This window comes from Lissotriton vulgaris, chromosome 10 (genome assembly GCF_964263255.1).
Source record: "Lissotriton vulgaris chromosome 10, aLisVul1.2, whole genome shotgun sequence".
NCBI classification, from domain to species: Eukaryota; Metazoa; Chordata; class Amphibia; order Caudata; family Salamandridae; genus Lissotriton; species Lissotriton vulgaris.
In genome coordinates, this window is record NC_141698.1 from 1,035,174,195 (window position 1) to 1,035,195,438 (window position 21,244).

A 21,244-nucleotide genomic window follows, 5' to 3' on the forward strand; every position below is an offset into this window, starting at 1 on the left:
TTCTCACACTGAGTTACTTGAAGGAGCACAGCAGTGTTTGTGCAGTTGGTTCCTCAACGCTGCACACCAGTTTTTGTCTATGCATTAAGTTACTGGAAGCTGCACGACAGTGTTTGTCTATGCATTGAGTTACTTGAAGCTGTATGCCAGTGTTTGTCTATGCATTAGGTTACTTGAAGCTGCACGCCAGTGTTTGTCTATGCAATAAGTTACTTGAAGCTGCACGCCAGTGTTTGTCTATGCATTGAGTTACTTGAATCTGTATGCCAGTGTTTGTCTATGCATTAAGTGACTTGAAGCTGCACGCCAGTGTTTGTCTATGCATTAAGTTACTTGAAGCTGCACGCCAGTGTTTGTCTATGCATAGAGTTACTTGAAGCTGTATGCCAGTGTTTGTCTATGCATTAGGTTACTTGAAGTTGCACGCCAGTCTTTGTCTATGCATTGAGTTACTTGAAGCTGTATGCCAGTGTTTGTCTATGCATTAGGTTACTTGAAGCTGCACGCCAGTGTTTGTCTATGCATCAGGTTACTTGAAGCTGAATGCCAGTGTTTGTCTATGCATTAAGTTAATTGAAGCTGCACGCCAGTGTTTGTCTATGCATTAAAATACTTGAAGCTGTACGCCAGTGTTTGTCCATGCATTAGGTTACTTGAAGCTGTTCGCCAGTGTACATAAATTTAGGTTCTTGAAGCTGCAAGCCAGTGTTTGTTTATGCATTAAGGTTAATTGAAGCTGCACACCAGTGTTTGTCTATGAATTAAGTTACTTGAAGCTGCACGCCAGTGTTTGTCTATGCATTAAGTGACTTGAAGCTGCACGCCAGTGTTTGTCTATGCATTAAGTTACTTGAAGCTGCACGCCAGTGTTTGTCTATGCATTAGGTTACTTGAAGCTGCACGCCAGTGTTTGTCTATGCATTAAGTGACTTGAAGCTGCACGCCAGTGTTTGTCTATGCATTAAGTTACTTGAAGCTGCACACCAGTGTTTGTCTATGCATTGAGTTACTTGAAGCTGTATGCCAGTGTTTGTCTATGCATTAGGTTACTTGAAGCTGCACGCCAGTGTTTGTCTATGCATTGAGTTACTTGAAGCTGTATGCCAGTGTTTGTCTATGCATTAGGTTACTTGAAGCTGCACGCCAGTGTTTGTCTATGCGTCAGGTTACTTGAAGCTGTATGCCAGTGTTTGTCTATGCATTAAGTTAATTGAAGCTGCACGCCAGTGTTTGTCTATGCATCAAGTTACTTGAAGCTGCACCCCAGTGTTTGTCTATGCATTAAGTTACTTTATACTGCACACCAGTGTTTTTCTATGCATTAAGTTACTTGAAGCTGCACTCCAGTGTTTGTCTATGCATTAGGTTACTTGAAGCTGCACGCCTGTGTTTGTCTATGCATTAAGTGACTTGAAACTGCACACCAGTGTTTTTCTATCCAATAAGTTACTTGAAGCTGCATGCCAGTGTTTGTCTATGCATTAAGTTACTTGAAACTGCACGCCAGTGTTTTTCTATGCATTAAGTTACTTGAAGCTGCACGCCAGTGTTTGTCTATGCATTAAGTGACTTGAAGCTGCACGCCAGTGTTTGTCTATGCATTAAGTTAGTTGAAGCTGCACGCCAGTGTTTGTCTATGGATTAAGTTACTTGAAGCTGCACGCCAGTGTTTGTCTATGCATCAAGTGACTTGAAGCTGCACGCCAGTGTTTGTCTATGCATTAAATTACTTGAAACTGCACGCCAGTGTTTGTCTATGCATCAAGTTACTTGAAGCTGCACGCCAGTGTTTGTCTATGAATTAAGTTACTTGAAGCTGCACATCAGTGTTTGTCTATGCATTAAGTTACTTGAAGCTGCACGCCAGTGTTTGTCTATGCATTAAGTGACTTGAAGCTGCACGCAAGTGTTTGTCTATGCATTAAGTTCCTTGAAACTGCACGCCAGTGTTTTTCTATGCATTAAGTGACTTGAAGCTGCACACCAGTGTTTATCTATGAATTAAGTTACTTGAAGCTGCACATCAGTGTTTGTCTATGCATTAAGTGACTGAAAGCTGCAAGCCAGTGTTTGTCTATGAATTAAGTTACTTGAAGCTGCACGCCAGTGTTTGTCTATGCATTAAGTCACTTGAAGCTGCACGCCAGTGTTTGTCTATGCATTAAGTTACTTGAAGCTGCACGCCAGTGTTTGTTTAGGAATTAAGTTACTTGAAGCTGCACATCAGTGTTTGTCTATGCATTAAGTTACTTGAAGCTGCACGCCAGTGTTCGTCTATGCATTAAGTTACTTGAAGCTGCACGCCAGTGTTTGTCTATGCATTAAGTTACTTGAAACTGCACGCCAGTGTTTTTCTATGCATTAAGTTACTTGAAGCTGCACACCAGTGTTTGTCTATACTTTGAGTTATTTGAAGTTGCACACCATTGTTCTCACACTGAGTTACTTGAAGCTGCACGCCAGTGTTCGTCTATGCATTAAGTTACTTGAAGCTGCAGGCCAGTGTTTGTCCATGCATTGAGTTATTTGAAGTTGCACGCCATTGTTCTCACACTGAGTTACTTGAAGGAGCACAGCAGTGTTTGTGCAGTTGGGTCCTCAAAGCTGCACGCCAGTGTTTGTCTATGCATCAAGTTACTTGAAGCTGCACGCCAGTGTTTGTCTATGCATTAAGTTACTTGAAACTGCACACCAGTGTTTTTCTATGCATTAAGTTACTTGAAGCTGCACGCCAGTGTTTGTCTATGCATTAAGTGACTTGAAACTGCACACCAGTGTTTTTCTATCCAATAAGTTACTTGAAGCTGCAGGCCAGTGTTTGTCTATGCATTAAGTTACTTGAAACTGCACGCCAGTGTTTTTCTATGCATTAAGTTACTTGAAGCTGCACGCCAGTGTTTGTCCATGCATTAAGTGACTTGAAGCTGCACGCCAGTGTTTGTCTATGCATTAAGTTAGTTGAAGCTGCACGCCAGTGTTTGTCTATGGATTAAGTTACTTGAAGCTGCACGCCAGTGTTTGTCTATGCATTAAGTGACTTGAAGCTGCACGCCAGTGTTTGTCTATGCATTAAATTACTTGAAACTGCACGCCAGTGTTTGTCTATGCATTAAGTTACTTAAAGCTGCACGCCAGTGTTTGTCTATGAATTAAGTTACTTGAAGCTGCACATCAGTGTTTGTCTATGCATTAAGTTACTTGAAGCTGCACGCCAGTGTTTGTCTATGCATTAAGTGACTTGAAGCTGCACGCCAGTGTTTGTCTATGCATTAAGTTCCTTGAAACTGCATGCCAGTGTTTTTCTATGCATTAAGTGGCTTGAAGCTGCACACCAGTGTTTGTCTATGAATTAAGTTACTTGAAGCTGCACATCAGTGTTTGTCTATGCATTAAGTGACTGAAAGCTGCACGCCAGTGTTTGTCTATGAATTAAGTTACTTGAAGCTGCACGCCAGTGTTTGTCTATGCATTAAGTCACTTGAAGCTGCACGCCAGTGTTTGTCTATGCATTAAGTTACTTGAAGCTGCACGCCAGTGTTTGTTTAGGAATTAAGTTACTTGAAGCTGCACATCAGTGTTTGTCTATGCATTAAGTTACTTGAAGCTGCACGCCAGTGTTCGTCTATGCATTAAGTTACTTGAAGCTGCACGCCAGTGTTTGTCTATGCATTAAGTTACTTGAAACTGCACGCCAGTGTTTTTCTATGCATTAAGTTACTTGAAGCTGCACACCAGTGTTTGTCTATGCTTTGAGTTATTTGAAGTTGCACGCCATTGTTCTCACACTGAGTTACTTGAAGCTGCACGCCAGTGTTCGTCTATGCATTAAGTTACTTGAAGCTGCAGGCCAGTGTTTGTCCATGCATTGAGTTATTTGAAGTTGCACGCCATTGTTCTCACACTGAGTTACTTGAAGGAGCACAGCAGTGTTTGTGCAGTTGGTTCCTCAACGCTGCACACCAGTTTTTGTCTATGCATTAAGTTACTTGAAGCTGCACGCCAGTGTTTGTCTATGCATTGAGTTACTTGAAGCTGTATGCCAGTGTTTGTCTATGCATTAGGTTACTTGAAGCTGCACGCCAGTGTTTGTCTATGCATTAAGTTACTTGAAGCTGCACGCCAGTGTTTGTCTATGCATTGAGTTACTTGAAGCTGTATGCCAGTGTTTGTCTATGCATTAAGTGACTTGAAGCTGCACACCAGTGTTTTTCTATGCATTAAGTTACTTGAAGCTGCTCGCCAGTGTTTGTCTATGCATTAGGTTACTTGAAGCGGCACGCCAGTGTTTGTCTATGCATTAAGTGACTTGAAACTGCACACCAGTGTTTTTCTATCCAATAAGTTACTTGAAGCTGCAGGCCAGTGTTTGTCTATGCATTAAGTTACTTGAAACTGCACGCCAGTGTTTTTCTATGCATTAAGTTACTTGAAGCTGCACGCCAGTGTTTGTCTATGCATTAAGTGACTTGAAGCTGCACGCCAGTGTTTGTCTATGCATTAAGTTAGTTGAAGCTGCACGCCAGTGTTTGTCTATGGATTAAGTTACTTGAAGCTGCACGCCAGTGTTTGTCTATGCATTAAGTGACTTGAAGCTGCACGCCAGTGTTTGTCTATGCATTAAGTTCCTTGAAACTGCACGCCAGTGTTTTTCTATGCATTAAGTGGCTTGAAGCTGCACACCAGTGTTTGTCTATGAATTAAGTTACTTGAAGCTGCACATCAGTGTTTGTCTATGCATTAAGTGACTGAAAGCTGCACGCCAGTGTTTGTCTATGAATTAAGTTACTTGAAGCTGCACGCCAGTGTTTGTCTATGCATTAGGTCACTTGAAGCTGCACGCCAGTGTTTGTCTATGCATTAAGTTACTTGAAGCTGCACGCCAGTGTTTGTTTAGGAATTAAGTTACTTGAAGCTGCACATCAGTGTTTGTCTATGCATTAAGTTACTTGAAGCTGCACGCCAGTGTTCGTCTATGCATTAAGTTACTTGAAGCTGCACGCCAGTGTTTGTCTATGCATTAAGTTACTTGAAACTGCACGCCAGTGTTTTTCTATGCATTAAGTTACTTGAAGCTGCACACCAGTGTTTGTCTATGCTTTGAGTTATTTGAAGTTGCACGCCATTGTTCTCACACTGAGTTACTTGAAGCTGCACGCCAGTGTTCATCTATGCATTAAGTTACTTGAAGCTGCAGGCCAGTGTTTGTCCATGCATTGAGTTATTTGAAGTTGCACGCCATTGTTCTCACACTGAGTTACTTGAAGGAGCACAGCAGTGTTTGTGCAGTTGGTTCCTCAACGCTGCACACCAGTTTTTGTCTATGCATTAAGTTACTTGAAGCTGCATTCCAGTGTTTGTCTATGCATTGAGTTACTTGAAGCTGTATGCCAGTGTTTGTCTATGCATTAGGTTACTTGAAGCTGCACGCCAGTGTTTGTCTATGCATTAAGTTACTTGAAGCTGCACACCAGTGTTTGTCTATGCATTGAGTTACTTGAAGCTGTATGCCAGTGTTTGTCTATGCATTAAGTGACTTGAAGCTGCACGCCAGTGTTTGTCTATGCATTAAGTTACTTGAAGCTGCACGCCAGTGTTTGTCTTTGCATTGAGTTACTTGAAGCTGTATGCCAGTGTTTTTCTATGCATTAGGTTACTTGAAGCTGCACGCCAGTGTTTGTTTATGCATTGAGTTGCTTGAAGCTGTATGCCAGTGTTTGTCTATGCATTAGGTTACTTGAAGCTGCACGCCAGTGTTTGTCTATGCATCAGGTTACTTGAAGCTGTATGCCAGTGTTTGTCTATGCATTAAGTTAATTGAAGCTGCACGCCAGTGATTGTCTATGCATTAGGTTACTTGAAGCTGTCCGCCAGTGTACATAAATTTAGGTTCTTGAAGCTGCAAGCCAGTGTTTGTTTATGCATTAAGGTTAATTGAAGCTGCACACCAGTGTTTGTCTATGAATTAAGTTACTTGAAGCTGCACACCAGTGTTTGTCTATGCATTAAGTTACTTGAAGCTGCACGCCAGTGTTCGTCTATGCATTAAGTTACTTGAAGCTGCACGCCAGTGTTTGTCTATGCATTAAGTTACTTGAAACTGCACGCCAGTGTTTTTCTATGCATTAAGTTACTTGAAGCTGCACACCAGTGTTTGTCTATACTTTGAGTTATTTGAAGTTGCACGCCATTGTTCTCACACTGAGTTACTTGAAGCTGCACGCCAGTGTTCGTCTATGCATTAAGTTACTTGAAGCTGCAGGCCAGTGTTTGTCCATGCATTGAGTTATTTGAAGTTGCACGCCATTGTTCTCACACTGAGTTACTTGAAGGAGCACAGCAGTGTTTGTGCAGTTGGTTCCTCAAAGCTGCACGCCAGTGTTTGTCTATGCATCAAGTTACTTGAAGCTGCACGCCAGTGTTTGTCTATGCATTAAGTTACTTGAAACTGCACACCAGTGTTTTTCTATGCATTAAGTTACTTGAAGCTGCACGCCAGTGTTTGTCCATGCATTAGGTTACTTGAAGCTGCACGCCAGTGTTTGTCTATGCATTAAGTGACTTGAAACTGCACACCAGTGTTTTTCTATCCAATAAGTTACTTGAAGCTGCAGGCCAGTGTTTGTCTATGCATTAAGTTACTTGAAACTGCACGCCAGTGTTTTTCTATGCATTAAGTTACTTGAAGCTGCACGCCAGTGTTTGTCTATGCATTAAGTGACTTGAAGCTGCACGCCAGTGTTTGTCTATGCATTAAGTTAGTTGAAGCTGCACGCCAGTGTTTGTCTATGGATTAAGTTACTTGAAGCTGCACGCCAGTGTTTGTCTATGCATTAAGTGACTTGAAGCTGCACGCCAGTGTTTGTCTATGCATTAAATTACTTGAAACTGCACGCCAGTGTTTGTCTATGCATTAAGTTACTTGAAGCTGCACGCCAGTGTTTGTCTATGAATTAAGTTACTTGAAGCTGCACATCAGTGTTTGTCTATGCATTAAGTTACTTGAAGCTGCACGCCAGTGTTTGTCTATGCATTAAGTGACTTGAAACTGCACGCCAGTGTTTGTCTATGCATTAAGTTCCTTGAAACTGCACGCCAGTGTTTTTCTATGCATTAAGTGGCTTGAAGCTGCACACCAGTGTTTGTCTATGAATTAAGTTACTTGAAGCTGCACATCAGTGTTTGTCTATGCATTAAGTGACTGAAAGCTGCACGCCAGTGTTTGTCTATGAATTAAGTTACTTGAAGCTGCACGCCAGTGTTTGTCTATACATTAAGTCACTTGAAGCTGCACGCCAGTGTTTGTCTATGCATTAAGTTACTTGAAGCTGCACACCAGTGTTTGTTTAGGAATTAAGTTACTTGAAGCTGCACATCAGTGTTTGTCTATGCATTAAGTTACTTGAAGCTGCACGCCAGTGTTCGTCTATGCATTAAGTTACTTGAAGCTGCACGCCAGTGTTTGTCTATGCATTAAGTTACTTGAAACTGCACGCCAGTGTTTTTCTATGCATTAAGTTACTTGAAGCTGCACACCAGTGTTTGTCTATGCTTTGAGTTATTTGAAGTTGCACGCCATTGTTCTCACACTGAGTTACTTGAAGCTGCACGCCAGTGTTCGTCTATGCATTAAGTTACTTGAAGCTGCAGGCCAGTGTTTGTCCATGCATTGAGTTATTTGAAGTTGCACGCCATTGTTCTCACACTGAGTTACTTGAAGGAGCACAGCAGTGTTTGTGCAGTTGGTTCCTCAACGCTGCACACCAGTTTTTGTCTATGCATTAAGTTACTTGAAGCTGCACGCCAGTGTTTGTCTATGCATTGAGTTACTTGAAGCTGTATGCCAGTGTTTGTCTATGCATTAGGTTACTTGAAGCTGCACGCCAGTGTTTGTCTATGCATTAAGTTACTTGAAGCTGCACGCCAGTGTTTGTCTATGCATTGAGTTACTTGAAGCTGTATGCCAGTGTTTGTCTATGCATTAAGTGACTTGAAGCTGCACACCAGTGTTTTTCTATGCATTAAGTTACTTGAAGCTGCACGCCAGTGTTTGTGTATGCATTAGGTTACTTGAAGCTGCACGCCAGTGTTTGTCTATGCATTAAGTGACTTGAAACTGCACACCAGTGTTTTTCTATCCAATAAGTTACTTGAAGCTGCAGGCCAGTGTTTGTCTATGCATTAAGTTACTTGAAACTGCACGCCAGTGTTTTTCTATGCATTAAGTTACTTGAAGCTGCACGCCAGTGTTTGTCTATGCATTAAGTGACTTGAAGCTGCACGCCAGTGTTTGTCTATGCATTAAGTTAGTTGAAGCTGCACGCCAGTGTTTGTCTATGGATTAAGTTACTTGAAGCTGCACGCCAGTGTTTGTCTATGCATTAAGTGACTTGAAGCTGCACGCCAGTGTTTGTCTATGCATTAAATTACTTGAAACTGCACGCCAGTGTTTGTCTATGCATTAAGTGACTTGAAGCTGCACGCCAGTGTTTGTCTATGCATTAAGTTCCTTGAAACTGCACGCCAGTGTTTTTCTATGCATTAAGTGGCTTGAAGCTGCACACCAGTGTTTGTCTATGAATTAAGTTACTTGAAGCTGCACATCAGTGTTTGTCTATGCATTAAGTGACTGAAAGCTGCACGCCAGTGTTTGTCTATGAATTAAGTTACTTGAAGCTGCACGCCAGTGTTTGTCTATGCATTAAGTCACTTGAAGCTGCACGCCAGTGTTTGTCTATGCATTAAGTTACTTGAAGCTGCACGCCAGTGTTTGTTTAGGAATTAAGTTACTTGAAGCTGCACATCAGTGTTTGTCTATGCATTAAGTTACTTGAAGCTGCACGCCAGTGTTCGTCTATGCATTAAGTTACTTGAAGCTGCACGCCAGTGTTTGTCTATGCATTAAGTTACTTGAAACTGCACGCCAGTGTTTTTCTATGCATTAAGTTACTTGAAGCTGCACACCAGTGTTTGTCTATGCTTTGAGTTATTTGAAGTTGCACGCCATTGTTCTCACACTGAGTTACTTGAAGCTGCACGCCAGTGTTCGTCTATGAATTAAGTTACTTGAAGCTGCAGGCCAGTGTTTGTCCATGCATTGAGTTATTTGAAGTTGCACGCCATTGTTCTCACACTGAGTTACTTGAAGGAGCACAGCAGTGTTTGTGCAGTTGGTTCCTCAACGCTGCACACCAGTGTTTGTCTATGCATTAGGTTACTTGAAGCTGCACGCCAGTGTTTGTCTATGCATTGAGTTGCTTGAAGCTGTATGCCAGTGTTTGTCTATGCATTAGGTTACTTGAAGCGGCACGCCAGTGTTTGTCTATGCATCAGGTTACTTGAAGCTGTATGCCAGTGTTTGTCTATGCATTAAGTTAATTGAAGCTGCACGCCAGTGATTGTCTATGCATTAAGTTACTTGAAGCTGTACGCCAGTGTTTGTCTATGCATTAGGTTACTTGAAGCTGTCCGCCAGTGTACATAAATTTAGGTTCTTGAAGCTGCAAGCCAGTGTTTGTTTATGCATTAAGGTTAATTGAAGCTGCACACCAGTGTTTGTCTATGAATTAAGTTACTTGAAGCTGCACACCAGTGTTTGTCTATGCATTAAGTGACTTGAAGCTGCACGCCAGTGTTTGTCTATGCATTAAGTTACTTGAAGCTGCACGCCAGTGTTTGTCTATGCATTAGGTTACTTGAAGCTGCACGCCAGTGTTTGTCTATGCATTGAGTTACTTGAAGCTGTATGCCAGTGTTTGTCTATGCATTAGGTTACTTGAAGCTGCACGCCAGTGTTTGTCTATGCATTAAGTTACTTGAAGCTGCACGCCAGTGTTTGTCTATGCATTGAGTTACTTGAAGCTGTATGCCAGTGTTTGTCTATGCATTAAGTGACTTGAAGCTGCACACCAGTGTTTTTCTATGCATTAAGTTACTTGAAGCTGCACGCCAGTGTTTGTGTATGCATTAGGTTACTTGAAGCTGCACGCCAGTGTTTGTCTATGCATTAAGTGACTTGAAACTGCACACCAGTGTTTTTCTATCCAATAAGTTACTTGAAGCTGCAGGCCAGTGTTTGTCTATGCATTAAGTTACTTGAAACTGCACGCCAGTGTTTTTCTATGCATTAAGTTACTTGAAGCTGCACGCCAGTGTTTGTCTATGCATTAAGTGACTTGAAGCTGCACGCCAGTGTTTGTCTATGCATTAAGTTAGTTGAAGCTGCACGCCAGTGTTTGTCTATGGATTAAGTTACTTGAAGCTGCACGCCAGTGTTTGTCTATGCATTAAGTGACTTGAAGCTGCACGCCAGTGTTTGTCTATGCATTAAGTTACTTGAAGCTGCACACCAGTGTTTGTCTATGCATTGAGTTACTTGAAGCTGTATGCCAGTGTTTGTCTATGCATTAGGTTACTTGAAACTGCACGCCAGTGTTTGTCTATGCATTGAGTTACTTGAAGCTGTATGCCAGTGTTTGTCTATGCATTAGGTTACTTGAAGCTGCACGCCAGTGTTTGTCTATGCGTCAGGTTACTTGAAGCTGTATGCCAGTGTTTGTCTAAGCATCAAGTTACTTGAAGCTGCACGCCAGTGTTTGTCTATGCATTAGGTTACTTGAAGCTATCCGCCAGTGTACATAAATTTAGGTTCTTGAAGCTGCAAGCCAGTGTTTGTCTATGCATTAAGGTTAATTGAAGATGCACGCCAGTGTTTGTCTATGCATTAAATTACTTGAAACTGCACGCCAGTGTTTGTCTATGCATTAAGTTACTTGAAGCTGCACGCCAGTGTTTGTCTATGAATTAAGTTACTTGAAGCTGCACATCAGTGTTTGTCTATGCATTAAGTTACTTGAAGCTGCACGCCAGTGTTTGTCTATGCATTAAGTGACTTGAAGCTGCACGCCAGTGTTTGTCTATGCATTAAGTTCCTTGAAACTGCACGCCAGTGTTTTTCTATGCATTAAGTTACTTGAAGCTGCACGCCAGTGTTCGTCTATGCATTAAGTTACTTGAAGCTGCACGCCAGTGTTTGTCTATGCATTAAGTTACTTGAAACTGCACACCAGTGTTTTTCTATGCATTAAGTTACTTGAAGCTGCACACCAGTGTTTGTCTATGCTTTGAGTTATTTGAAGTTGCACGCCATTGTTCTCACACTGAGTTACTTGAAGCTGCACGCCAGTGTTCGTCTATGCATTAAGTTACTTGAAGCTGCAGGCCAGTGTTTGTCCATGCATTGAGTTATTTGAAGTTGCACGCCATTGTTCTCACACTGAGTTACTTGAAGGAGCACAGCAGTGTTTGTGCAGTTGGTTCCTCAACGCTGCACACCAGTGTTTGTCTATGCATTAGGTTACTTGAAGCTGCACGCCAGTGTTTGTCTATGCATTGAGTTGCTTGAAGCTGTATGCCAGTGTTTGTCTATGCATTAGGTTACTTGAAGCGGCACGCCAGTGTTTGTCTATGCATCAGGTTACTTGAAGCTGTATGCCAGTGTTTGTCTATGCATTAAGTTAATTGAAGCTGCACGCCAGTGATTGTCTATGCATTAAGTTACTTGAAGCTGTACGCCAGTGTTTGTCTATGCATTAGGTTACTTGAAGCTGTCCGCCAGTGTACATAAATTTAGGTTCTTGAAGCTGCAAGCCAGTGTTTGTTTATGCATTAAGGTTAATTGAAGCTGCACACCAGTGTTTGTCTATGAATTAAGTTACTTGAAGCTGCACACCAGTGTTTGTCTATGCATTAAGTGACTTGAAGCTGCACGCCAGTGTTTGTCTATGCATTAAGTTACTTGAAGCTGCACGCCAGTGTTTGTCTATGCATTAGGTTACTTGAAGCTGCACGCCAGTTTTTGTCTATGCATTAAGTGACTTGAAGCTGCACGCCAGTGTTTGTCTATGCATTAAGTTACTTGAAGCTGCACACCAGTGTTTGTCTATGCATTGAGTTACTTGAAGCTGTATGCCAGTGTTTGTCTATGCATTAGGTTACTTGAAGCTGCACGCCAGTGTTTGTCTATGCATTGAGTTACTTGAAGCTGTATGCCAGTGTTTGTCTATGCATTAGGTTACTTGAAGCTGCACGCCAGTGTTTGTCTATGCATTAAGTGACTTGAAACTGCACACCAGTGTTTTTCTATCCAATAAGTTACTTGAAGCTGCAGGCCAGTGTTTGTCTATGCATTAAGTTACTTGAAACTGCACGCCAGTGTTTTTCTATGCATTAAGTTACTTGAAGCTGCACGCCAGTGTTTGTCTATGCATTAAGTGACTTGAAGCTGCACGCCAGTGTTTGTCTATGCATTAAGTTAGTTGAAGCTGCACGCCAGTGTTTGTCTATGGATTAAGTTACTTGAAGCTGCACGCCAGTGTTTGTCTATGCATTAAGTGACTTGAAGCTGCACGCCAGTGTTTGTCTATGCATTAAATTACTTGAAACTGCACGCCAGTGTTTGTCTATGCATTAAGTTACTTGAAGCTGCACGCCAGTGTTTGTCTATGAATTAAGTTACTTGAAGCTGCACATCAGTGTTTGTCTATGCATTAAGTTACTTGAAGCTGCACGCCAGTGTTTGTCTATGCATTAAGTGACTTGAAGCTGCACGCCAGTGTTTGTCTATGCATTAAGTTCCTTGAAACTGCACGCCAGTGTTTTTCTATGCATTAAGTGGCTTGAAGCTGCACACCAGTGTTTGTCTATGAATTAAGTTACTTGAAGCTGCACATCAGTGTTTGTCTATGCATTAAGTGACTGAAAGCTGCACGCCAGTGTTTGTCTATGAATTAAGTTACTTGAAGCTGCACGCCAGTGTTTGTCTATGCATTAAGTCACTTGAAGCTGCACGCCAGTGTTTGTCTATGCATTAAGTTACTTGAAGCTGCACGCCAGTGTTTGTTTAGGAATTAAGTTACTTGAAGCTGCACATCAGTGTTTGTCTATGCATTAAGTTACTTGAAGCTGCACGCCAGTGTTCGTCTATGCATTAAGTTACTTGAAGCTGCACGCCAGTGTTTGTCTATGCATTAGGTTACTTGAAGCTGCACGCCAGTGTTTGTCTATGCATTGAGTTACTTGAAGCTGTATGCCAGTGTTCGTCTATGCATTAGGTTACTTGAAGCTGCACGCCAGTGTTTGTCTATGCGTCAGGTTACTTGAAGCTGTATGCCAGTGTTTGTCTAAGCATCAAGTTACTTGAAGCTGCACGCCAGTGTTTGTCTATGCATTAGGTTACTTGAAGCTATCCGCCAGTGTACATAAATTTAGGTTCTTGAAGCTGCAAGCCAGTGTTTGTCTATGCATTAAGGTTAATTGAAGATGCACGCCAGTGTTTGTCTATGCATTAAATTACTTGAAACTGCACGCCAGTGTTTGTCTATGCATTAAGTTACTTGAAGCTGCACGCCAGTGTTTGTCTATGAATTAAGTTACTTGAAGCTGCACATCAGTGTTTGTCTATGCATTAAGTTACTTGAAGCTGCACGCCAGTGTTTGTCTATGCATTAAGTGACTTGAAGCTGCACGCCAGTGTTTGTCTATGCATTAAGTTCCTTGAAACTGCACGCCAGTGTTTTTCTATGCATTAAGTTACTTGAAGCTGCACGCCAGTGTTCGTCTATGCATTAAGTTACTTGAAGCTGCACGCCAGTGTTTGTCTATGCATTAAGTTACTTGAAACTGCACGCCAGTGTTTTTCTATGCATTAAGTTACTTGAAGCTGCACACCAGTGTTTGTCTATGCTTTGAGTTATTTGAAGTTGCACGCCATTGTTCTCACACTGAGTTACTTGAAGCTGCACGCCAGTGTTCGTCTATGCATTAAGTTACTTGAAGCTGCAGGCCAGTGTTTGTCCATGCATTGAGTTATTTGAAGTTGCACGCCATTGTTCTCACACTGAGTTACTTGAAGGAGCACAGCAGTGTTTGTGCAGTTGGTTCCTCAACGCTGCACACCAGTGTTTGTCTATGCATTAGGTTACTTGAAGCTGCACGCCAGTGTTTGTCTATGCATTGAGTTGCTTGAAGCTGTATGCCAGTGTTTGTCTATGCATTAGGTTACTTGAAGCGGCACGCCAGTGTTTGTCTATGCATCAGGTTACTTGAAGCTGTATGCCAGTGTTTGTCTATGCATTAAGTTAATTGAAGCTGCACGCCAGTGATTGTCTATGCATTAAGTTACTTGAAGCTGTACGCCAGTGTTTGTCTATGCATTAGGTTACTTGAAGCTGTCCGCCAGTGTACATAAATTTAGGTTCTTGAAGCTGCAAGCCAGTGTTTGTTTATGCATTAAGGTTAATTGAAGCTGCACACCAGTGTTTGTCTATGAATTAAGTTACTTGAAGCTGCACACCAGTGTTTGTCTATGCATTAAGTGACTTGAAGCTGCACGCCAGTGTTTGTCTATGCATTAAGTTACTTGAAGCTGCACGCCAGTGTTTGTCTATGCATTAGGTTACTTGAAGCTGCACGCCAGTTTTTGTCTATGCATTAAGTGACTTGAAGCTGCACGCCAGTGTTTGTCTATGCATTAAGTTACTTGAAGCTGCACACCAGTGTTTGTCTATGCATTGAGTTACTTGAAGCTGTATGCCAGTGTTTGTCTATGCATTAGGTTACTTGAAGCTGCACGCCAGTGTTTGTCTATGCATTGAGTTACTTGAAGCTGTATGCCAGTGTTTGTCTATGCATTAGGTTACTTGAAGCTGCACGCCAGTGTTTGTCTATGCGTCAGGTTACTTGAAGCTGTATGCCAGTGTTTGTCTAAGCATCAAGTTACTTGAAGCTGCACGCCAGTGTTTGTCTATGCATTAGGTTACTTGAAGCTATCCGCCAGTGTACATAAATTTAGGTTCTTGAAGCTGCAAGCCAGTGTTTGTCTATGCATTAAGGTTAATTGAAGATGCACGCCAGTGTTTGTCTATGCATTAAATTACTTGAAACTGCACGCCAGTGTTTGTCTATGCATTAAGTTACTTGAAGCTGCACGCCAGTGTTTGTCTATGAATTAAGTTACTTGAAGCTGCACATCAGTGTTTGTCTATGCATTAAGTTACTTGAAGCTGCACGCCAGTGTTTGTCTATGCATTAAGTGACTTGAAGCTGCACGCCAGTGTTTGTCTATGTATTAAGTTCCTTGAAACTGCACGCCAGTGTTTTTCTATGCATTAAGTTACTTGAAGCTGCACGCCAGTGTTCGTCTATGCATTAAGTTACTTGAAGCTGCACGCCAGTGTTTGTCTATGCATTAAGTTACTTGAAACTGCACGCCAGTGTTTTTCTATGCATTAAGTTACTTGAAGCTGCACACCAGTGTTTGTCTATGCTTTGAGTTATTTGAAGTTGCACGCCATTGTTCTCACACTGAGTTACTTGAAGCTGCACGCCAGTGTTCGTCTATGCATTAAGTTACTTGAAGCTGCAGGCCAGTGTTTGTCCATGCATTGAGTTATTTGAAGTTGCACGCCATTGTTCTCACACTGAGTTACTTGAAGGAGCACAGCAGTGTTTGTGCAGTTGGTTCCTCAACGCTGCACACCAGTGTTTGTCTATGCATTAGGTTACTTGAAGCTGCACGCCAGTGTTTGTCTATGCATTGAGTTGCTTGAAGCTGTATGCCAGTGTTTGTCTATGCATTAGGTTACTTGAAGCGGCACGCCAGTGTTTGTCTATGCATCAGGTTACTTGAAGCTGTATGCCAGTGTTTGTCTATGCATTAAGTTAATTGAAGCTGCACGCCAGTGATTGTCTATGCATTAAGTTACTTGAAGCTGTACGCCAGTGTTTGTCTATGCATTAGGTTACTTGAAGCTGTCCACCAGTGTACATAAATTTAGGCTCTTGAAGCTGCAAGCCAGTGTTTGTTTATGCATTAAGGTTAATTGAAGCTGCACACCAGTGTTTGTCTATGAATTAAGTTACTTGAAGCTGCACACCAGTGTTTGTCTATGCATTAAGTGACTTGAAGCTGCACGCCAGTGTTTGTCTATGCATTAAGTTACTTGAAGCTGCACGCCAGTGTTTGTCTATGCATTAGGTTACTTGAAGCTGCACGCCAGTTTTTGTCTATGCATTAAGTGACTTGAAGCTGCACGCCAGTGTTTGTCTATGCATTAAGTTACTTGAAGCTGCACACCAGTGTTTGTCTATGCATTGAGTTACTTGAAGCTGTATGCCAGTGTTTGTCTATGCATTAGGTTACTTGAAGCTGCACGCCAGTGTTTGTCTATGCATTGAGTTACTTGAAGCTGTATGCCAGTGTTTGTCTATGCATTAGGTTACTTGAAGCTGCACGCCAGTGTTTGTCTATGCGTCAGGTTACTTGAAGCTGTATGCCAGTGTTTGTCTAAGCATCAAGTTACTTGAAGCTGCACGCCAGTGTTTGTCTATGCATTAGGTTACTTGAAGCTATCCGCCAGTGTACATAAATTTAGGTTCTTGAAGCTGCAAGCCAGTGTTTGTCTATGCATTAAGGTTAATTGAAGATGCACGCCAGTGTTTGTCTATGCATTAGGTTACTTGAAGCTGCACGCCAGTGTTTGTTATGCATTAGGTTACTTGAAGCTGCACGCCAGTGTTTGTGCATTGAGTTCCTTGAAGCTGCTCGCAGTGTTTTGCTGTGAAGAGAACCCCCATGGTGCTCCTCCTAGCGCTTCGTAGCGCTCCCTGGATGCTGCGTTTTCTCAGCGCTTGGTAGCCCCCTTGGATGTCCCATCTTCAGTTATCGATGCGCCTGTCAGGGCATCAGAGTTCCCGTCTGGGACTTTGGCGCTCTTTCTAAAATCAATGAGCAAATGAAAAGGACGCGCAGGCTGGCCGTCCTCACCGGAGAGCGGCGGGCACTGCACTGCAGCGGCTGATGTGCACTGCAGGGACAGATGTGGAGCACGCGGAGGGGGGCCCTCAAGCTGTGCACGAGAGAGCGCGGAACAGCAGCCAGGCGCGGATTGAGACGAACACATCGAGCATTGAGAGAGCAGCCGTGTGACGGCGCCCTGGTGCACGCAGACCCACGGTGTCCCATGGTGGAAGCATCCGGCCTTCAGCCTCCGGGGGTTTCACTTCATAAGAAGGCCTCCATTGCGTAACAAAGAGAGAGAGAGGGATAGGTAGAGGGAGGGGGGGGGGATAAGTAGAGAGAGGGGGTAGGGAGGGAGAGAGAGGGATAGGTAGAGAGGAAGAGGGGGGAGGGGGCAGGAAGAGAGAAAGAGACGGGCAGAGAGAGGGATAGGTAGAGAGAGAGGAGGGGGTCGGGAGAGAAACAGAGGGGGAGAGAGACAGGGATAGCTAAATAGATAGATAGACAGACAGACAGACAGACAGACAGACAGACAGACAGACAGATAGATAGATAGATAGATAGATAGATAGATAGATAGATAGATAGATAGATAGATAGATAGATAGATAGATAGGTAGGTAGGTAGGTAGGTAGGTAGGTAGGTAGGTAGGTAGGTAACGTACAGATATGTAATTAATCAAATGTCCCTACATAATGAAGCTGAAGACTGAATCTTAATTAGACTCGTTATTGACGAATGTTCGGTAGCCAGAGACATACATTATTTAGTTTCAGTACGAGAATCAGTACAGTAATAAAATATCCACTTTGTTGTATTCTTCACATAAAAAGCAGATATGGTCTACTGAGTAAACTGCCTTTTTTTGGACGCCAAGACACCGACATTGTAATCCCGGCTCCACACTTCAACAAAGTGTTTGATTCTGTGCAATTGCATGTGCGTCAGTTCATTGTTTCCAATTCGTGATCATAAAATCTGTAGTGCTTAGAAGCAGCCCGGAGACCAGCATTAAGGGGCGCAAAAGACACCGGATCGTTGCGTTCAGCCTGGGAGAGACCGCCCAGTTTATGGGCCCTCAACACACGAATACAGTACCTTATAAACACACAGGTGACACGCAGGAGTAATGTACTGTATGGCGGGGGCGGGGTGGGGGCTGCCCATTCATCACAATCTAACGGAGAGCTCGCGATGGATTTTCCACCGGCTGAAGCAGGTCCAGGGGAGTCCAAACTCTATGGTAAATAATGAAATGTCAAAGGTCAGGGCGCGCTGTCCGAAGCCCCCTTTCGGTCATTGATTATATGCTGAGGTATGTTGACGCATGTTGCCTCCTGGCTCGATTCCTCTGCAGCGCCCGGAAGGAATCTGCGGTGTTTCCTCATATGCAGTACCTGCTGGCATGGTGCACATGTGAAAGGGCATCGCCGCACTGTATAACTGCCCGAAGAGGGCCACTAGGCGCTGTATAGCCGATCAGAGGACACAATGCACTCTTTAAGAGGTGCGAGACTGCCTAGACGAGGCACTGCCCCCTCATAGGGGGAGGGGCGCAGTACCAGAGCAGCCCGCTTCAGACTTTAGAAAGGGGGACTTTTCTGGCACAAAAGAATTGGGGGTTAAAAGGTCTTGTTTTTATTGAAACATTGCGCGTAGCAATGAAGAATTGGTATATAGGTCAACACCAGGGTGGGTAGAAAGAAAGTGCCTCGATGCCAGACTGATGTCAGACTGGGTGCTATACAAATGCATTACAAACAGCAACACGCGCGCAGAGAAGGGAGATGACGTGGACTGGTGAGTGACAGCAATAACAAATCAACCCATACAAGACACACATTACGCAACCGAGAAGTGCTAGACACATGGTTTCTTGGACACAGATCCAACAGAGAGACACCTGGCCTTCACCGAGGCACCACAACTACACATTTACAGAACAATGGGCGGGCGCGTGTGGCACACTCCTGCAAACTGCTCGGCACGGCCATTTCAACCGAAAGGTGTTGGGAGCATGCTGCGCGGGAGAAAAATACATCAATGGCAGGCGCGACAGATAAGTAGCGCTTGTCTCTGATAAGAGGGGGCGGAGGTGCGCCCCACCCCCTTGACTGTCCAGGTACCCCACAGAGGGTCGACGTTGCCGGCTTGTCGGCCCCAGCTGACGAGGGAGAGGGGGCGCATATGTCGCCTCGGTGCAGTCTGTGCATCTATCCAACAGCCTCCGGCTCCCGCACACTTGGCACCGAGGGGGTGTGCGGGGGTGTCCGTCCCCCTGAATATTATACATCTTCTCCTTTGCCAAGACTGGGCACCGATGGGCCGCTGCACACCGTGCATCCCTGGACCAAATCACACTGGACAGCAAAGGGGTGCTTGATAAATGCACCCCTTAAATTCTAAATCTGCGAAGAAGAGGGGTGCGATCTCCGGTCCTCTACACCCCAGAAGAGGGGAGACTTTGTAACCTTCCCATTGGAACACACTGGGATACACTGCACTCGCTATCTCTGCAACAGTAAACCGCGGGGAGATACACAGAAGACACAAATAGACAAACATTGGGCACCTGGACACAATATTTCTTTTTTCTCTAAGACTAAACAGCAGATTAATTGCTTGACGCACCGTACCATCTTATTGTCTAAAAACGGACACCAGAGAAACAGCCGGATAGAGTGTATCTTTCTATTCTCCGCAGGCAAATATCACCTCTTCTGTGACATCAAAGAGTAGGACTGAATACAATGTATCCTTTTATTCCGGCTGGCAGGCTTCTCCCTCGCAGCTGCTGCTGATGAATTATACACTCATAACCTGGCCGAGCGCGCACTCACCTGTCTTGAAAAGGCAGTGCGGGAGTTCCGCGGAGAGCAGGAGGTGCGGGAGTTCCGCGGAGTGCGTGAGTTCCGTGGAGTGCAGGCGCACAGACCTCCAGCCCTAGCATCCGACCAGAGCTGCTGCTGCAGCTGCTGCTGCTGCTGAGACTGCTCTGCAGGCGACGCGCTCTCTCACCAGGATCCTCTATGCTGGAGTATCGAAACAGAAGAGGGTGAACAACCGCAAGAGAGGAGACACAGAAAAAGGACGAAAAAGCCCTGCACGGTGAAAGGTAAAACATAAACAAGCATTGGCAAATGCAATAGGTTTCGCCTTTGTGAATATATATGTGTATAAATATATATATACACACACACACACACACACACACACACACACACACACACACATATATATATATATATATATATATATATATATATATATATATATACATATATATATATATATATATATATATATATATGTGTGTGTGTGTGTGTGTGTGTGTGTGCGTGTGTGTGTGTGTGTGTGTGTGTATACATACATATCCACCAAAAAAGAAAGCCTATTGAGGAGACGCCACACAGCAGAAGGTTAACAACATTTAATGTGAGGAGACTTGGTTGCGAAAGTGACAGTCCCTTCTCAATTCTTGCAGAACCCAACATACATACATACATATATATATATGTATATATGTATGTATGTATGCATGTATGTATGTGTATACATATATATATATATCAACCGACTGGTCAAGTGCTCCCTATATATATGTATATATATATATATTTTTATATATATATATATATATATATATATATATATATATATATATATATATATATATATATATATATATATATATATATATATATATATATATATATATATCCAAACACAAAACATCCTGTCAAGAAGGGAGCACTTAACATGCATATATATATATACATCCACCAAAAGAGTTACCCTCTCAAAGGAGCCTACAAACTGGTTGATTCCGCATTGATGATTTTAATGGAAGCTGCCACAGCGAAGATACGAGACACCTCACAGCAGGAGTGTTACAGCAAAGCCTGACGTGTTTCGTGCGATGCACTTTATCAAAGGCTTGTGAGTGGATGGTTGACGCCCAACAGTTACTACTTCATTAAATAACGGTGTTCTTCCCTGTTAGGCGTGGCCTCTTTTCCCGAGGCCTACTGGACTCTGTAGTCCTTATTACTCCAGTGAGCCTGTTGTGCAATTCACCACAAATTGACCAAAGTTCCACATTCCTTGGTGGAATGTGTACCTAACAACCTTAAACAAAGAAACCAAAACAAATAATAGTGTTGAAGGAAGCAACTACAAGCCGAGGGAAACCAACCCTACAGAAACGATTGGAATCTATACAGAAAGAACAAAGCTATCAAGAATTACGGATGGAACGATCTGTGGCTTAAATCGGTGATGAATTATCAAGCTACCTAAACAAATGTTTGAGCTACTACAAAGTACCCTATACCCATCAACAAGAGGCCTATACTACCTATCCCTAATAGCCAAAACCATCTTATAAAGTACCTATCCACAGCTACTAAACAAAATTTGTTCACAAAACAAACACTTTGCACACATAT

At 43.1% G+C, this 21,244-nt stretch overlaps 1 protein-coding gene across 1 annotated transcript in view; it reads right to left on the reverse strand.

Annotated features, from left to right (window-relative positions):
• NOD1 (nucleotide binding oligomerization domain containing 1) overlaps positions 1–19,787 on the reverse strand; it is a 384,901-nt gene extending 365,114 nt beyond the window's left edge. Inside the window, exon 1 of the mRNA XM_086942080.1 lies at positions 19,637–19,787. The gene's annotated coding sequence lies outside the window, so the exon portion shown is untranslated. The remainder of the gene's footprint in view (positions 1–19,636) is intronic.
• Positions 19,788–21,244: the final 1,457 nt, after the last annotated feature.